This window comes from Dendropsophus ebraccatus, chromosome 12 (genome assembly GCF_027789765.1).
Source record: "Dendropsophus ebraccatus isolate aDenEbr1 chromosome 12, aDenEbr1.pat, whole genome shotgun sequence".
Classification (NCBI taxonomy): domain Eukaryota; kingdom Metazoa; phylum Chordata; class Amphibia; order Anura; family Hylidae; genus Dendropsophus; species Dendropsophus ebraccatus.
In genome coordinates this window covers 38,233,425-38,252,280 of record NC_091465.1, presented here as the reverse complement: position 1 = coordinate 38,252,280, position 18,856 = coordinate 38,233,425, and the positions used below count along the sequence as shown (strand labels likewise).

Sequence of the window (18,856 nt, the reverse complement as noted above, 5' to 3'; positions counted from 1 at the left end):
ACTGACCGGCCATGCATGAGACGTCCTCTGACATTCATATATTTTTTTTTTCTTACTATTAATATAAACAGAGGAGTACCAATATTAGGAGAACTAGTCAAAATATTTACATAAAATGTACTTTATAATACCTTATATTAGTAACAGTATAGAAAGTATATACTTTATTATATATACACCGATAGAGAGAAGCAGCAGGTAAAATGTAATTCCATACAACTTCCCAATAAGTAAAAATGACTGTACTCCACTGTGATTAACCCCTTCAAGACAGAGCCCTTTGATGCACTAAAGTCCTGGTCAGATTAATGCAATGTTCCTCCCCGCCTTCTAGAGCGCTTTTATTTTTCCACCTACAGGGCTGGTTGGGGTGTAATTTTTTTGTGTCATGATCTCTAGTTTTTAATAATATCATATTGGTGTCACAGAAAATTTTTGATCGCTTTTTATTGTTTTTTTTCTGATATATAATTTATTAAAATCAGCAATCCTGGTGTGTTTTTTTTCCCCGTTTACGCTACCCACCATGCGGGAAGAATAATGTTATATTTTTATAGATCGGACAATTCTGCACGCTACGATATGTAATATGTTTATTTTATAATCTTTTTATTTTTATAATGGGTAAGTGGGTATTTTAAACTTTTATGGGTAGGGGGTTTATAAGGTTTTTTTAAATACTTTTAAAAACTTTTTTATTACACTTTTTATCACTGTAACACATGCAATCATTAGATTGCATGTACTGATCTATGCTATGCCATAGCATAGATCAGTGTTATCGGCAATCTATGTATAGAGCCTGCCTGAGAGCAGACTCTATACATGGATCGCCCATCTGACAGGACGGAGGTAAGAGGCTTACCCCTGCCTGTCGGCACAAGTGATCGGGACCGCTGCACTCAGTCCCCATCACTCAGTGACAGATGCTTGTTCTGTCACTGAGTACCTTAAATGCCGCGATTGCTATAGATCACGGCGTTTAAGGGGTTAATGAAACGCAGCTGCGGGATCACAGCTGCCTCTCATTACCTCCAGTCCCGCACACTTATGTGTGCGGGATTGCCCTCACTATATACAGAAGCCCCATCAGTGCAGGAACATATATATATATACAGTTTTTTGGCTTCATAAACTAAAGGCCCTATTACATGGGACGATTATTGTTAAATTAGAATTTAAACGATAATCGTCCTGTGTAATTGCAGGCAATGAGCGAAAAATCGTTTGTGTGTCGTTGATCGTTCATTTAGATCGGACTTTAAAATCATCGGTGATCGTTCTCTGTAATTCGGCATTCGTTCACTACTTGTTCCTCCTTTTGCTGGGATCAGATGGAGTAAACGTTCGTTGTAGCGATCGTAACTAACAACGATCGTTCTGTGTAATATGGTTAAACAATCTTGTTTGCAAACGTTTATCGTTAATGGCTAATTGTTAAAAGCTGCAGCATGCATACCTCCTTCCTCCTCCACCCCTCCCTACCTTGCATGACTGATATACAGGATATGATTTCCGGCACTGAACCATGTTGCAACTCAGCCCGGCCTCTAAGACTAAGAAGGAAAACTTGAGTGCGTAATTTTAAAAACAGCCATCAGCTAATGGAAAGGTATAATCTGTTTTATCAGCCATCTGCCCATGTCTGCAGTTCTGAGCATAAAATAAAGCTGAACGATTCACTTTAAGGACATTTTGTAGCCCTATATACAAAGTTGACCAACCTGCACTATGTCCAGGTGAGTATCCATAGCCTCATATACAGAAGGAATCACTGCCTCCTCTGCTTGCACATACATCTCGTTTCTCATTGCTGAATAGCCTCCTCTAGCTGGACATGGACCTCTATAGTCACTTTTACCCAAGAATACATAATCTTATATCTACAAAGTCATATAGATTTCCATTGACTGTAACTATACATCCATCTATATAGATTCTAACTATATTGTGCAACCACAATCCTGCACGGATTCCTATAGCTGCATATAAGCCCCTACAAGCGAGAATAACAACCTCCTCTAGCTGTATGGAAGCCTAGCTGACTCGCTGAGCATCCAATGAGCCTGGGCTGCCGCGCACATTCACAATGAATAAAGCTGCTGACATTTCATGATTCAAGCTCTTTCTCAGAATTATATTCATCTCCTCGGGGATGCAGTGACAGCTGGCAGGGACAGCAGAGGGATTGCCACAGAGACCACCTGATTACTCCCTCACTATTCCTCCAGGACTCACTCTTTATCCCTAGTGAGTTTCTTCTTAACCCTGCGGTACTAGTCTCAATCTGGTACGTTGAGAAAGATTTTGCCCCAAATCCTATAAAGTCATATCCTTCAATGTTTTCAGAAGTCACAGTATGCAAAGAAACAGAATAATAAAAACCCATCTGAAATACATTGTATCATAAAAAGTTCTTAGAAGTCCTTGGAGTGACCAAGCTTCCGTGCATCCTAATGCAATAATTTCGATTGACTGAAGGTTCATATAGCATTTACCTTTTCCATATACTTTGGCTTTAAAATGTAGCTATACCTCTACCTTTTTAAAGGGGTTATCCGGCTAACAAAAACAATATTTTAAACGATCCTTCTCTGTGTCTACTCTGACAACACGCTGCTTCCTCTTCCGCTCTCCCTTTGCAGACACAGGACGTGTGATCTCCTCTCTAAAGGTCAGGTTAGCTGTCTATTAACTTGGTAACCCAATCCCCAGGAGACATTATCTGCATGACCCCCATGCACCTGTGCTACTTCCATAGACTTACATGTGTCCCTGAGCCTAGTTTTCTGTAATATGAAAAAGTATAGTCCTATCTCTGCTTGCTGTCAGTGAACAAAGGCATATGTACTGGTCTTTGTGTCTCAGCTCTCTATATTGTAAGTGTTATGGATGTTCTTAAGAGTCTGGCTGGAATTAGAATATTATTATTCACAGTCCGCAGGCAGAGATCTAAACCTACACTACACCTCCGGTAAACAGATGCCTATTATGCAGCACATATCTAGACCATGCACGCATCAGCTCTGCTACATCATCAGCCAGTATGAAAGATATACTGGGGTGATGTGATGCAAAATCTGTGAAAAAAACAATCCTGTGTTTACTGTGCAATAGTAATGAAAGCAATGGGCAGGAAAGAAAGCAAAGGGGGCAAGTACACAAATGGAACAATCAAGGAGATGCATGATGGGAAATGTAGTTTCCTGGCTGGCACCATCTTGGATATAGACAGGCTTTTAGAAAAACTTGTAACTCAGGAATGGCAGCTGCTAGAAAGACAGCAGATGGCTCAAAATACTTAGGGGGAGTAAGGCCAGCTAGCATTCATTTTTTAGCTCTTTGAGAATCGAGAAAGCATAGACGTTCAACACACTTCATGTTATAAAACCAACCGATGCATAACACCCCAAATAGAGCTCACAGAATAAAAAAAATTATATAAATTATTTTATGATGTGAAAATAACAAGCTACAAGACTGAAGTCATCAGAGAGCAACAATCCATTTGACGTCAGGCCCTCATTTCTAATGCATACAGATCAGATCCTTCTTCTTTGACGTTTCTTCTACTTAGTGTGACCTAATGACTAATAACCATATACTGAGGTAGAGCAGTTTACTAAGTCATGCCAAGTCAGGACTAAACATTTCCAATTATGAATCCTAAAAGTTTCCAAATAAAGGGGCTTTCTGGTCTAAAACTTCTGGGCACATGGTTTAGCTGGCGTAAGGCATATCATTTAGACTACTCTGTAATGAAATCTCACATGCAGCCACACAACCAAGCTCTTAGTATTTATTTCCTGCTTGTGTACTCTAAATAGGTGGGTATTTCCCCCTTATAAAGTGTGGGACACTTCATATACCATTCACCTCAACTGCTTACCCCTTTCCCTTCCTGTGTCAGAGGGGATTGTGTTTCACATGCTGGGCAGCAGATAATGTGAATTTAGAATTTAAGAATAGTGTTAAGCAGACATGTCAAATTCTTTGGGTTCATCTCCCTTTCCATTGACCCCTATCCTCCGTAACCCTCCTACTTCAACATGCCGTCCCTAACCCACTCCTTAACAGGTATTTAGGAGAACTGAATTTGCATGGCTATCAGAGATGCATATCTTCATAATATAACTGTGTGCTCAGTTGTTTTTGTAACAATCTGTATTGCATACCTGTACTGTTATACTTTCCTCTTTTTAAAAACAAAAAAAACCTCTTTAGGTTTGGCAACGTTCTCCAAACCCAAACACTAAGCGTTTGAGTCCCCGCAGCTGCAGAAGTTGGATGCCGCCCTAAGGAGACCTGGAAAACATGGATACAGCCATAGGCTTTATCCGTATTTTCCTGCCAGCCCTAGGTGGCGCCTAATGTAAGAAGCTGTGGGGGAATCAAATGCCAAGTGTTTCGGTTTGGAGAACGTTGCTGAACCCAAACAGTTTGACAGGTCCGTTCAACGCTAGTTAAGAATAGAATTAAAGATGGTGATTTTTTTTGGCTGTAGAATGAGCGCAGCATAGTGAAAATCAGAGGGAGTCAAATATTGTTCATAGCCCAGTTGGCAAACAGATCACCAAATGTGGCCAGGTTGGCTAAACACCTAGTTACAAGACAGAGAAGAAGGTAGGGTTTTTTTCTTGTTCATTTGCTTCCTTGGCCACTCCCTCTCGTCGTCCTCTAAATGTCTAATTAAACTCTGGTTAAGCAAATTTCTCATTAGAATGTGGTTAGAAAGTACAATTACTCTTTCATGAGCAATAAAGAACAAGTGAGGAGCATTCCCAGCTTATACTTCTAACATTGAAGGACACGATACCCAACAAGGAAGCAATTTTTTATTTTTTTTTGGAATTTTGTCTGGAACGGAGGATTTACTCCCACCATCCAGAGTTCAAGTCTCTGGGTGACATCGGAGTTGTGCTGAACTTTACTGTTTACGGAGTGTTCTACATTGTTGTGCCTTCATTGCACAACTTTACAAGGTTAAAGACCACTTGTGAAGTGCCTGCTGTGCCAATATTTGTGGTTCCAGATGTTCCTGCTCTAGGGAGCGCCCGCTCTTTTTGTTTTTATTTCTGCAATTACCCTTTCATAAAGCATATAGAAGTACACTGACTTTCATCGGATATTTACTTAGAGGTGTGGAAGATGGAAGAGAAAAAAGAACAAATGAAAACTATTATGCAAACTAAATGCAAAGAAAAACAGCGGATAATATAATCCATTGAAATAGAATCTCTTGGGAATTTTTTTTAATTTCCTTAATGAAGTTAATTAAATGTAATATTATACATTATTATACATTATCTGAAAGAATTCTGGTGTAATTTGAACCCCACAAAGAACTGCCCCACATGACATTAGTTACAGTATGTCCAACAATAGCCACTGCCTTTAGAACAGAGAAGTGGTCGGTAACCTAGACAACAACAAGTTTGGGAAATGAATGTATTTGTAAAAATATTTCACTCCACAAGCCCGACAAGTTTAAATGCATTGGCGAATACCCCTTCAATATGCAACACATGCCAAAAACGGTCCGAAACTGGTTTGCAGTTAAAGTTAGCTAATAGTCTAAACATAAATTAAACCCTAACACCAAGTTCTGTTTTTTTTCTCAGTTTTTTATTTCTGCAGGGGGCTGTATCCATATTTTCCAGGCAGCCTTAGGACTGCATTAAACTTCTTTAGCCACGGGTAATCAAATGCCGACTGTTTGGGTTCAGACAAACCTAAGCATGCTCGAGGTTTGCTTAACTTAAAAGTGACCTATTAAACAGCATGATACACTTGAAAAATCTGCCGCATTCTAAGACGAAGAAGAAGTTTAAACATATCTGGGCCCAAGTTTTGTTTAAATATTTTATTTAATTATTCCCCTCCCCCCCACACACACTTTTCTGAAGGCAGCCATATTTGAGGGGCACACATCCTTTCCTATACAGTATAGTCTACCTTATCTAAGCTTCCAGAATTGTCATCTGTCAGTAAAGGAGCCAGACAACCACTTAGGATACACAATGTTTGAACGACCACAGATCATAAGCATTAAATGGCCACGAGGCACCAGGAACAACTAACTTTTTGGTTTTTATAAATATTTTATACAAGCCACCCAAAAAGGGAGAAGTGTTCTAACACCACAAAGCCTTGTTTGCTACACATTTTAGGCCACATACGTGCATACATACATATTTATACGTTCACATACATATATCTACATGCATGCATACATAAATACATTCACATACATATATCTGCATGCTATCTGGTGTACCCCCAGTTCTGCTTCCTTTTTAAGCCCCCTCCCCCTCCCCAACTTGTGTTGAAGGTTGGCTGCCGATTCTAATCTTACACTCCGCGTCCTTGTTATCTAGAGAGTATCACTGTCTCAGTCTCAATGACGGAAGATGGAATGATTTTGTTCTTGGCACACACACACCTAGTATACACAGCCATTTTATGTTCAATTCTTTATTATCCTGACATCTACCATCCAATGCCGCTATCCATCTATCTGGCATGCCCATCCATATCTGCTACAACTTAGGTGACATCTTGGTTTCGGCTCTGCTATTAAAGGTCTGTCTTTACCAGTCATTCCTTATAGAACAAAATAAACCATCTTCGTTTGCCACAAAAATCAATACATCTTTCTGTGTTGTCTGCAAACTCTGGGATACTGTCAAGGTAAATTGCTGTATATACTATAAAACAGATGACCCCCATGTATCGTACCATCATGCAACTTTATAAGGAAGGTTTATGTGACAAAGTGCATTTCTTATGACAACATAAAAAAAAAAAAAAAAAAAAAAGAAACCAGACGAACCTCAAGAAGCATTCAGTTATGTTCTAATACAATGTGGTCATGGGGATTAATACTGTAGGTGACACAGTACTTCAACTGCAGAAGTAAACTAAATGAGTGGCAATACATATACATTAAAGCGGTTAAAAATGGTAAAAACATGGTCATTGGTATCCAACCAGAAAATGTTCTGTGGTTTTCAAATGTTTCTATTACACCCTTTGTCCCTAAATTTTAGCATGATAATTGCCAAATGGATAATCAATCATTCAACTGTCCCCTAATATTTAAAGGGGTTTTCCAGGTTGTTTGTTTATAGAAAAATGTCTTGAGGTACAGTGAAAATAAATAAGATGAATACTCACCTGCCCCAATCCTCTGCCTAATGCTGTTCTGTCAGGTTCCAGTCCCTGCTGTTGTTCTTTTCTTTCTGGTCCCTTTAACATTCTGTTCGTGCAGGGAAATTCTGCTTAACAAATCACTGGACTGAGCTGTGGTTCCCTGCCCCAACAAAACGTCTAAAGGAACCAGAAAAAAAAAAAAAAAAAGAGAAGCGGGAATCGGGCCATGACACAATAGAGGCATCAGAACAGGTGAGTATGCCTTTATTTTTTTACTGCACCACGAGGCATTTTACATGCACCTTATACCGGTTCTGATGTTAGATGCTTTCCGGTACTGTTGGGCCTCCTTCTTATAAGTCATTGCCCAATATGTAAAGTAGTAGGAATACTGAAAAAAAATTATATATTTTTTTTTTATAGTTTTGAAGATCTGCATTCAAGGTTTGCAGCAACTACCTATGAATATACCAATGAGAACAGAGGAACAATAAGACCAAATGAATTCATTTCCTGCAGTGGGAATGTTTGCCAGTAATCAGCAGCATGTTGCCTAAATACATGTCCTACGTTGTTGCAGAAATGAAGCCTGTTTGCTCCAGTACATTAAAGTCCTGGCACAGTGACTACAGCAAGGACGTGTCCCAATGGTTTGATTCCGAGTCTGGAGCTAAGCCGGCCTTGCAATCATTACATTCCAGCTCATTCACGCTCTCGGTACGGCTGCTTCCAAAACGAAATGAGCAGCCAGCCAAAAGCAGGAGAAAAGGCCTTGTGGTTAAATAATGAGGGTTAATAAATAATAATAAAACAAACAACAGGGCTTTGTTAGGACTTGCTTTGGCTCCTTTATGTTGGTTTTGCTGGGCTCACATGATGACATTGCTATACTTCTAATGACCTTAGTAACTAAAGCTGCACATTCACTTACCATGTACTGTTGGCAAAGTATAGCATACAACTAAAGGGAACTGGTATTATATGTTACCCCATTACCAATGGGTCATGAATATAATACATCAAAATATACCAGGCATAAAAGTATTGTTTATGTGAACCAGAAGGGCAAAATGATAAGGCTATGTTTGCATGCAGTTTTGTTGCCCGTTTATTTTTGGGGGCTATACAATAGTCTGCTTTACGGCACAACAATGGGCAAAGGATTCTGTATTTTGTACTATTAAGCTCTACTGAAATTAATAGTAAATGCTCTTCTGTTCAAGTGTTTTTTTAATAACTTGGCCTATATTTTGGTCCACAAACAGCCAAAAATATTGCCATAATTAAAACAGCTGTTTTGGAGCTGTAGTTTTTGCTGTACTCCGTAAAGGTGTACTAACAAGGGCATGATATAAGGCTGAAACAACAGCTAAAACAAAGGGGGAGATTTATCAAACATGGTGTAAAGTGAATCTGGCTCAGTTGCCCCTAGCAACCAATCAGATTCCACCTTTCATTTTCCAAAGAGTCTGTAAGGAATGAAACATGGAATCTGATTGGTTGCTAGGGGCAACTGAGCCAGTTTCACTTTACACCATGTTTGATAAATCTCCCCCAAAGGGTCAAAAATGATCTAACAGCAAAAAGAAGCTAAAAAAAAATAAATAAAAATATATATATATATATATATATATATATATATATATGGTTTGTTTTTTTTTGCTCTTTTTGAGCTGCGAATTCCATTTTTTAGTTCATTGTCAGAAAAAAATAGAAGTGTGTTAGTCTGTAATCTTTTGGGGCTTAACAATTAAATAATGATAATAATAAATTGAAAAAAAAATGGATCTGTACTAAAAAAAAAATACGGGGTATTGTTATTTCATCAAATTATCCATACACTCCTCCTGCTGTTGCTAAACTAAAATTTCCAATCATGCCTGGACCACCAAATCTATGGCTTTGGCTGTCCGGGCTGGTGGGCCGAATGGCCATCCCTGTTTTAATTTGAATGTGGCTGAGCTGCAATACCACAGACAACCTGTGGACAGATGTGGTGTTCACTGTAAGAAAGCACTCATGTTTTTTTCTAATTCTGGACAATCCCTTTAATTTCCTCCCTACTTTTGTCTTTGAAGTTGTCTTTGATAACACGTAACTATGCAAAATGTAGATATAGGCAATAAAATGATTCCAACTTCCAGCAGTTTATTGTAAAGGAAAACAAATGAGCGCCGAATTCCAAGTTCCACTGTTGTGAAATGCTAACAAGTCAGTGTTGGGAAAATGATGACTTCCTGTGACCTCAGTAGGTTACAGCAGAGATGAGATAGAGGCCTAAAATGGGAATAAACATTTCGTCATCCCGGGCAGATCATTAATGGAGTGGACAACGTATTCTGTTGCGTCCAGAAATAAGAGGCCATAAAACTAAAATAACCAACAAAGAGATATTATTAACCATTCCTAATGCAAAGCATCTGTTCGGAGCTGTTTCATTGTGAGGGAACAGGAAACGTGGGAAATATATATTTTCATCTTGTCAGGAATGTCATACGTAAAAAAAATAAATAAATAAAATACATAGGCACATAGACCATAGGAGCCAGACCTCAATACTAATACTGCAACTTACAGAACACCATTCACACGGCCTAGGGCTGCATCCATCTTCCTCAGGCTGCGGGATTCAAAAGCAGAGAGTTCGGGTTTGTGTAACTTACTGTAAGGCCTTATTCACACGTCCCGTAATCTACTGATTCGTATTTCCGTATTCGAATTAGTGCACATTGTTGTCTATGTGCATTAACTCCAATACGAAAATACGGATCCGTAGATTATGGGACGTGTGTATAAAGCAGTTTTGTTTATCTCTATTATTAAATTTTATTTTTTAAAACCTAATTCTGGACTCCTTTAGAATTTGTTTTCAAGATCCACAGCGGCGATAGCCAAGCTGCAGGAAGAACATTACTCACTAGCAGTAGTGTGACGAGCTGTCTAGGAGTCGGCTTTAGAAATACTCCCCAGGAGCTATTGAGAATTCAGGAGAATTCATTTTATGCAGATTCTAGGGTGAATCATAAAGATGCAGTAAAAAGCAGAAGATAACCTGTCACTATAGCTGTAATGCACACCGCACCCCTGGTCCATACAGTTATATTATAGCTTACATGGAATTTCTACAGTTTTGAAATTATACACATAAAAGCTATTTTTTGATCCAATTCAGTTGGAGCGTGTGGCATAACACGACTTTACAGTGTGACATCTGCCTGTTTATACACCCTAGGTAGAGAATAGGTCGGTGTATTTATATATATAAAATTTATTTTTTCAAAATTTGGTGGGAAACATTACTGAAGCAGGTCCCAAATGTATTCAATAAAATTTTTTTAAAGGGCTTCTCCCCTCAAATATCAAAATGGAAATGTACTTATAAATGGGCATGCTAATTCTCTGTCCAAACTAGAGGAGTAAAAAGATTTTGCACAAAAAGGATAAAATAAAATGTGGATTCTAATGATTCCGAACTTTTTCTTTTTTTTTTTATATTTGGACAGAACCCACTTTAAGATTTGCTTTGTCCCTGCTCCTGTTCACCGAGTGGCGATGCTGTATGCATACCAGCTGCCGCTCACTTTATTCATCTGATTGAGCACTTTGCATCCAGCCAATCAGTTTACTGTACAGGAGCAGGGACTTCTGTCTTTGGGTCCTACTCCACGGGCCGAGGAGGGCCCGATCAACGATGTAAACGAGCGGCAATCTTCTAGATCGCTGCTCGTTTACTGGGCCTATTCCACGGCCCGATGATCGTTGAGCGAGGGCTGCAAGGACATAGTTACCGATGTCCTTGCAGCCCTTGCAGCATCATACATTACCTGGCCGCAGGGCTTGTCCTCCGCTCCGTCTCCTCCCCCGCGCTCTATCTTCTGAATGGCCGGTCAGCTGACAGGCCACACTCAGCCAATCACAGGCCGCGGCGGTCCCGGCCTGTGATTGGCTGAGCGCTCTGTCAGCTGACCGTCCATTCAGAAGATAGAGCGCGTGGGACCCGGGGATGAAGACAGCGCAGAGAAGAAGCCCTGCAGTTAGGTAATGTATGATGATGCTGCTGCTGTTTCTTCTCAAATCGTCGGTCATCCGCCGCGCACCGCTATTCAACCGTAATGATGCGCGGTGGGGGAACGATGATTTTAGGTCTGGCCCTAAATGAACAATCAGCCGATGACACGATCATCGGCTGATCGTTCTCTCTATTTCACCGAACGATAATCGGCCGAATCGGGCCAAATGGGGCCGATCCGGCCGATTATCGTTACTGTGGAATAGGGCCCTTTGACAGGAGTCCCTGCTCTTGTATATACTTTGCATGGGTAATCAAAGGGAAATTAGGGCACATCAGAATCCAAAATGAATCCTACCGTCTGATTTTCTTCTATTTATCCCACTCTCATTGACCACATGGTAGCACACACACACACACACACACACACACACACACACAATCTGGAGCCATAAAGGCAAAGTTCTTTGCTAGGGGTTGTAACTATTTCTCTAAAAAGGTGATCATACTGAATCAATATTGAACACTTCTACAAGACACTTCAAACAGAAGTCTGTAACTTGGCTTTGTGCATGTATTCTGAATTGGGAGAGAGGAAAAAGTCACTGCCAGGCAACTATGGTGGCAGCGTCTTATCTCCTGGAGAATGAAAGAATCGGACATGTTGGGGCCCTTTTCTCCCGCTAACAACTGAAGAGGCAGGAGGCCCCTCCTCAGATGATCATGCAGGCCAGCTAATAAGAAATCTGTCAGCTCTGTATTATGCCCAGAACTAATAGGAAGATAAAACAAATAACTGTCTGCTGTTTGTACAGTAGTAAAATAAGGTTTTATTTCTCAGCTTAAGTGTAATAGATGCTGTGCTGAGCTGCAGCATTCATGCCTCCCCCACATCTGCATGATTGATTTATAAGACACTGACCCTTGTATCTCAATCATGCAGAGGACGAAGAAGGAATGCATACAGCAGCTTAGCACAGGCCTCTAAGACAGAACTTTGCATACAGCCATCATCTTAGGCCTATGCCTATTCCAGTAAATGGCCATTTAAAAAGATAAATACGAGTCTTCTGCGTGAGCTTTACCAATACCACCATTAACCTACCAAGCATGTATTAGTATGAAACGTTCACCTTCTAACCCATACTTAATAGAATAATGTTGAAAAATGCCAATGTCATTGCAATGTAATTCACAGCTTAACCGGCAAAAATTTATATATATATATATATATATATATATTTTTTTTTTTCTTTTTTTTTTTTCTTTTAGAGAAGTGAGGGGGAACATAAAAGAATAAAGCAGGAGGGAAAGTTGAATGAATATCCATGGTTGTTCTTGGCTTAAAGGAGATTTATTTTTATTAATTGTGGAGTTAATAAAAAGGCTTTTTCTTAATAAATAGAGGATTAGTCATTCCACAGGCGAGCAGTCTCATTCTGTATGAAATGCCAAGCACAGCAGGGGTATCTGAATGGAGGTGTGATGAACAATCCAATGTCTGTTATTTATATACTAGGGCCGTGCATTAATGATTCGCAATGCTTTGTAATAGGCGCCTATTTATTCCCTCTACCCGCTGCCTCTTGGACATAACACAGAACATTGTGATTAGAGGAATTTGTCGTAATGGCAACATACTGATATGTTAATGGCTGAAGATTCATTTCCAGCTACGGCAGAACTGTAAAGTCTATAATAAGACGTTTCAAGGAGCCATGAAATCCCAAGGTATAACATTAAGAAAGTGAAATATGACTTGAGTCGGAGACTTTATGTACTGCCTAATTTGATTTCAATTGTGAATATTTTATGGTTTATTAATGGAAAATAACACATTCCAATGTGAAAGTCTAGGTGGTACCCAGTTTTAGATAAAGTTCACAAGTGGGCAGATGTTCTATGCGGCAGTAATCTGCCCATTTATCTTCAGTGGCCGATGCTTAGACGGTGCGGCTGCTCCTCCTTATCTCCTAGCTCCATGCTGTGTATATCTTTACAGGGCATCCTTTAGTTTCCTTGCATAGTCACTATCAGCTCTCATTACTATATACAAACTAGTGGTTAGTAGGTTCCAAGGTAATACCACAGGCTGTGTAAGGGTACTATTACACGGAAGGATAATCGTTATCGTTCTGTGTAATAAAGACAACGATCAGCCGATGATCGGCTGGTCGTTGATATAGGTTCTGACCTATAATTGACGGCTACCGACTGCGCATTGCTACGTGTAATAGCGGTGCACGTCCGGCGGCTGACGTTATACATTACATTATCCAGGCTGCAGGGCTCATCTTCCTCTGTACTTCTCCCCGGGCCAGCGCGCTTCAGCTTCAGAGTGGCCTGTCAGCTGACAGGCCGCTCAGCCAATCACTGACCGGGACCACCGCAGCCAGTGATTGGCTGAGTGGCCTGTCAGCTGAGACAGGCTACTCTGAAGCTTGAGCGTGCAGGACCTGGGGAGAAGCACAGAGGTTGAGGAGCCCTGCAACATGGACAGGTAATGTATAATGTTTAAACAAGGGCTGCAAGGACATCGGTAACCATGTCCCTGCAGCCCTTGTTAAACGATTATCGGGCCGTGTAATAGGCCCAGTAAACGAGCGCCGATCTAGCAGATCAGCGCTCGTTTACATTTATTATCGTATAGTACCCTAAAGGCCCAAAACTACGTTTTATATCCCAAAAATTCATTGAGAAGCAATGTTAACAGTTTGTCACAATAAGAAGGGTCCCAGAAGTAGGGCATGCAATAGATGTTCGGAAAACCCCTTTAATACTGGGTTTTTTTTAATCAGCAGGGAGGGGGGTTTCCTTGCTCTCCAGACATGTTAAACAATTTGAAAAGCAGAAAGCCCCTTTAAACATCATTTCTTGCATGGTACGGTAAAGTGCAATTGTATAGGTGTCGGCTTGATTAATTACAATATAGAAAGGTAAAATTTGAGGAAGCAAAGTCACTCATGCTTAGCTGTGAAACATATTGCTGACTGTAGAGAAATGTAGAGAACATGACAAGAACAGTACAAAAAGACAGGAACCTCACCACAAACATCAGTGTTTGGCCTGTGGCCCCAACTATGAATTTTTTGTCAGTGTTCTACCATAATTGTTAATGAAAATTTTAGGACTCTACTAATAAAACATTGAAAACCTTTGTTCAAGAACATTTAATCCATGTAATAATATGATCTCTTTTATTCAACGAATTTTCAGCTTTGTCATTTTGGCTTCTTGGAAAGAGAGCGATCTATTGTCTATCTATCTATCTATCTAATCGTGAGTCATCTGGATGGTTCCCAGTAGCTTTTACCTTCCCCAATTACAAAAATGCCAGGCATCATCTTAATGACTCATGGTTCAGACAATATGAAAGTGATAACAGGTTCCCTTTAACTTAGAGTTTTTTAAGATAAAACGCAAAATCACCTGACCTTATTCTAAGGAAAACAGCATGGATCTTTTAAGACTGCATTTAAAGAGCATGACCCCTAAAAAAAAATGCTAGTAATGGTAGTATCACAGGACACGTAAGGGTTGTCACTTACAAAGTACTGTATATTTATTTCAAACACCATCCTGTTTAATCTCTGCTGTGTTTTCTCATTTCTCTTTCCCATTCGGATCTTTTGTACTTATTCACCGGTATGAGGCCAGATTCGTTGAAAGAGATGGAAAAGCAGTAAAGGAGATCTGTCAAATCTTTAACCTCTCTCATGGAAACCCACCCTGTTGTCACATATCTAATGTGACGCTTGTGTACTGGCACGGGAACGGTTGGGATCATGTACAAATGCCCTTGAGGAAGAACCTTTCCTCCTCGTGCATTTCAGAGAAACCTGCCAACCTTCTGGGGTTGATACGTGACTGAAAGCCTTGCATCAAACACAGGACAAACCTAGCTCACATCTAGAAGAAAAATATGACAAGATCAAACCTGGAACATTCAACTTGGAAGTTGGGTTAGGTACATGAGCACGCATCTCCGTTATGTCCATTTTGTGGCCTGTGCATAGTTAACGTGGAGACAAGACAAGAAAATTGCCCTATTACTTGGAGCGATAATTCGCCAATATCATGGAAAAACTCATTGAACGAACAGTTAATACATTACCTCTCCACACTCCCGGCGCTCTGCATGCTGGTCAAAGCAGTCCCGGACAGTGATTGGCTGAGCGGCCTGTCAGCTCAGACAGGCCACTTTGAAGCTGCAGCCACGGGACTGGGAAGCATGTGGAGTGCAGAAGACCGGGAGTGTGGACAGGTAATATATTTACTGTTTGGACAAGGGCTGCACAGATATCGCTAATGATGTCCGTGCAGCCCTTGCTAAACATTTGTAGAGTCGTGTAATAGGCCCAGTAAACGATCACCGATCTAACAGATCAGTGCTCATTTATATTATTGAACGGGCCTTCAACGGCCGTGTAATAATACACTGAGGACAAAGTACATACCATGAACCAAACATGGTGCTGGAACCCCATGGTGCTAGATGCCCACTGAAGCGGTGATATAGCAGTAGGGAAGAAAAAGAAAATGCTAACAAAGACGCTATTTACCTATCACAACTGCAAATTCTATTGTTCACATGCAGCAAATTATTGCAGAAATGTGCAGAAATATAATCTCAGTGGGTATTAAAGACATCCATGCACATGCTGCAGAAAAAAAAAACATTCAGATGTATGGAACAGATTTTCAGTCGCAGAAGTGTCCACAACAAATCTGCTATAGGAGAATATACCTACTGAGAACATGTGGAGGGATGTCGCCAGATTTCTGCTACAGCTGTAGGATTTTATTATACCGGCTTTTTGAAAAATTACACATTTCCTTATCTGCTGAAAGAGGGTTAACCTGAATAATGTAATATAAATGGATGATACGCTCCTGATTTCTAACATGGTAATCTGCATGAAGACAGGACGGCTCCAGATGACACTAACCTCTGTTGATCCATTATTATCCCTGTCTGGATATCTGTCTGTTCTCGGTCAAAAGGGGTAAGGATCCTTAACAGCTTACTCACCTCTTAACCTAATTATCATCCAATGTAGATCACTCAGCATCAAGGTTAATTCCTTAGACCTACATACCGCTTACAACACAATTGTATCACATCTCCATTCAGTACACTGATAGGTAAAGTAATGCACAGTTTTTAGCGTCATTCTATGTATACATGGGAGTCACCCCTCAATGGGAAAAAGTTTAGTAGAGCTTGCTCCAACTATTACTCACTGGGGGTCCCCAGCTGGGAGATCACCCAGTTGTCCTTTCTCTTTGGAAGTCTCCAAAATGGTGTGGCCATGCCTCATATATAGACAAAATGGCATCTAAAATTATAAAAATAATTCCTGGTGATGTACATAAGTCTAACCTGACGCTAAGACAAACATCTTAAAGTAAAGAATAAAATATGGCACAACAACTCAAAAAAGGGACCCCACAAGTACAGACTGACAGGCAAGAACGAATAAGTTTGTAAAAGTGTTAAAGAGGTTTGCAAAAACCTATGCCCTAAGGCCTAAGACCTATGCCCAAGGTAGGCCATCAATATCTGATTGGTGGGGGACTGACAACTGGAAACTCGTCAGTGCTGTGGCATTCGCATACTTCTCAGCTCCTATTCTTTTCAATGGACGCCCTGGCTCTGTCATACAGGTGATAAGCAGGAGTGCCAAGTGTTGGACCCCTGGCGATCAGATATTTATGGCCTATTCTAAGGACTGGACATTGACTGAAAATAAATCCTTGTTTCCCTGACATTTACATTGGGTTATTCGCTGTGGAGAAGAAAGATCCTTTAATAACTGATGACTAAGTATCACCTAGTTGCCATTGTTCCATTTCCCTGCAGCACCACTACAGGGGAATGTAAAATCACACAATGCCCATTTATAATGTGAGCAAATTCTTTTGTTCTGCTCTCATAGCATAAACCTAGCTTCAACCAGTTGATATGTGGTCAAAAAAGAATTTGATTTGGCATTGTATTTGGCATCTGTACAACGTGTTTCTATGCCTGGCATCTTCCTCGGGTATGTAAGTAACAACAACTTTCTATATACACAAAACACAAGGGTACTTAGATCCCATTAGTGTCATTAAAACACATGACTCATATCTGCCGGACCACACACTTTATGTGTATTATTAATGTTGTTGTTACTGACATTAGTATGTATCTGATGAAGAAGTCTGGCTGATGTAGAAATGTGTTGTAAGGATGCCAAACAAAATCTATGTGTTATTACCTGGTTAAAGTATGATTTAAGTAGTGTGCAAAACAAAAGGTCCTAGGATATGTTTGTATTTGTATCTCCTCCAGATACCCTTGTACAGGACAAACAGCAGCACTGTACACTCATCTCTATGTCCATGCTTATATTGTGTATTACACAACCAGACAAGGTAAGCAGTTCATAAATACTACTTTTTACTCTTTACGTACGGACGCCCTTTATAACCAAACTCTAATATGGTCAAGAGATGGGGATCCTAAAAAGGGGTCCCCAGCCCTCTAACACCTCATAAGTCCCTGGTAGGGTATATAAGAATAAGCTTTCTAAGCTATACTTCCCCTTAAAATCTATTGTGTATGCTATGGATTGGGGAAAGTGCTCTAGTTTATAGGAACTATAACAAACGAAAAACTAAACTTTACCATGTAACATAGATAAACAAGAAAGACTCCATATAACTACAGTATAACGTCAACTATAAATGACAACAAAAGGAACGCTAATAGACTGCTACAAAAGGTCACAATTCTTAAACGACAGCATGCCATCTATATACCCTGCATAGCTGCCAATGTCTAACCACCACTCTTCAGCCTATAGAGAGCACTTCTGTTATCGCGGACACTTGGGGTAACATTACATAACTTTTGATTTACCACATGACTCAGTGATGCAAGATGTAGGTATCACTTTCTTGACGATCTGTTTAGCAGACAGAGGCACGGGGAACGCACCCTCTGAAGGGTTCTCGATGGTGAAATGTGACTATACAGACGCCATTTCAAAGCAAACCTGACATTTGGCCCAGACTGTGATACAATAGTATTTCTTCAGCTGCATTTACTTGGAACAGTAAAGGGAAACCTTTCAATGCACATTTGACGTCTGTCAATAAAACGACAACCCTGACAGGCGGTACTTTATTGGTGTTTTATTGTTATAAGAGTTGCTATGACATAAGTGAGCCTAGAATGCTAGAAAACAGCAAAGACTGTGTATGCGCTTATTAGATAAGAGCTTGTTGTAACTGATAGAAGTATACACAGAGGATCGAAGTATACACAGCTGCGGTTGACAGCAAAAATTACCATAAAGTAATAAAAAAATATTATTATTAAAAAATATATTCTTATTATATATTTTTTAATAAAAAATATAACTAATAATAATAATAATAATAATAATAATAATAATAATAATAATAAATTTACCCTCAGGTCTGACTTACAAGGCCATTTCACAGCTCCATACAACTTCCAAAGTTTCCATATGGCTTTAGAATTCATTTTTTTTTTTTTTTCATATGACCTAACAGGAAAGAAATATTTACATCCAACGAAAACGTTCCAGACACCCTGGAAGCATTGCCTTTAGGACAGAGTATCTTGGACACATGACACCCTGGGGCATACCATACGGTTGTACTCTTAAGAGTCTGTGGTTCTGC

The 18,856-nt window shown here is 39.9% G+C and overlaps 1 protein-coding gene across 1 annotated transcript in view; it reads right to left on the bottom strand.

Annotated features, from left to right (window-relative positions):
* The window catches only part of SIK2 (salt inducible kinase 2), a 124,923-nt gene that overhangs the window by 80,626 nt on the left and 25,441 nt on the right, over positions 1–18,856 (bottom strand). The window lies entirely within an intron of this gene.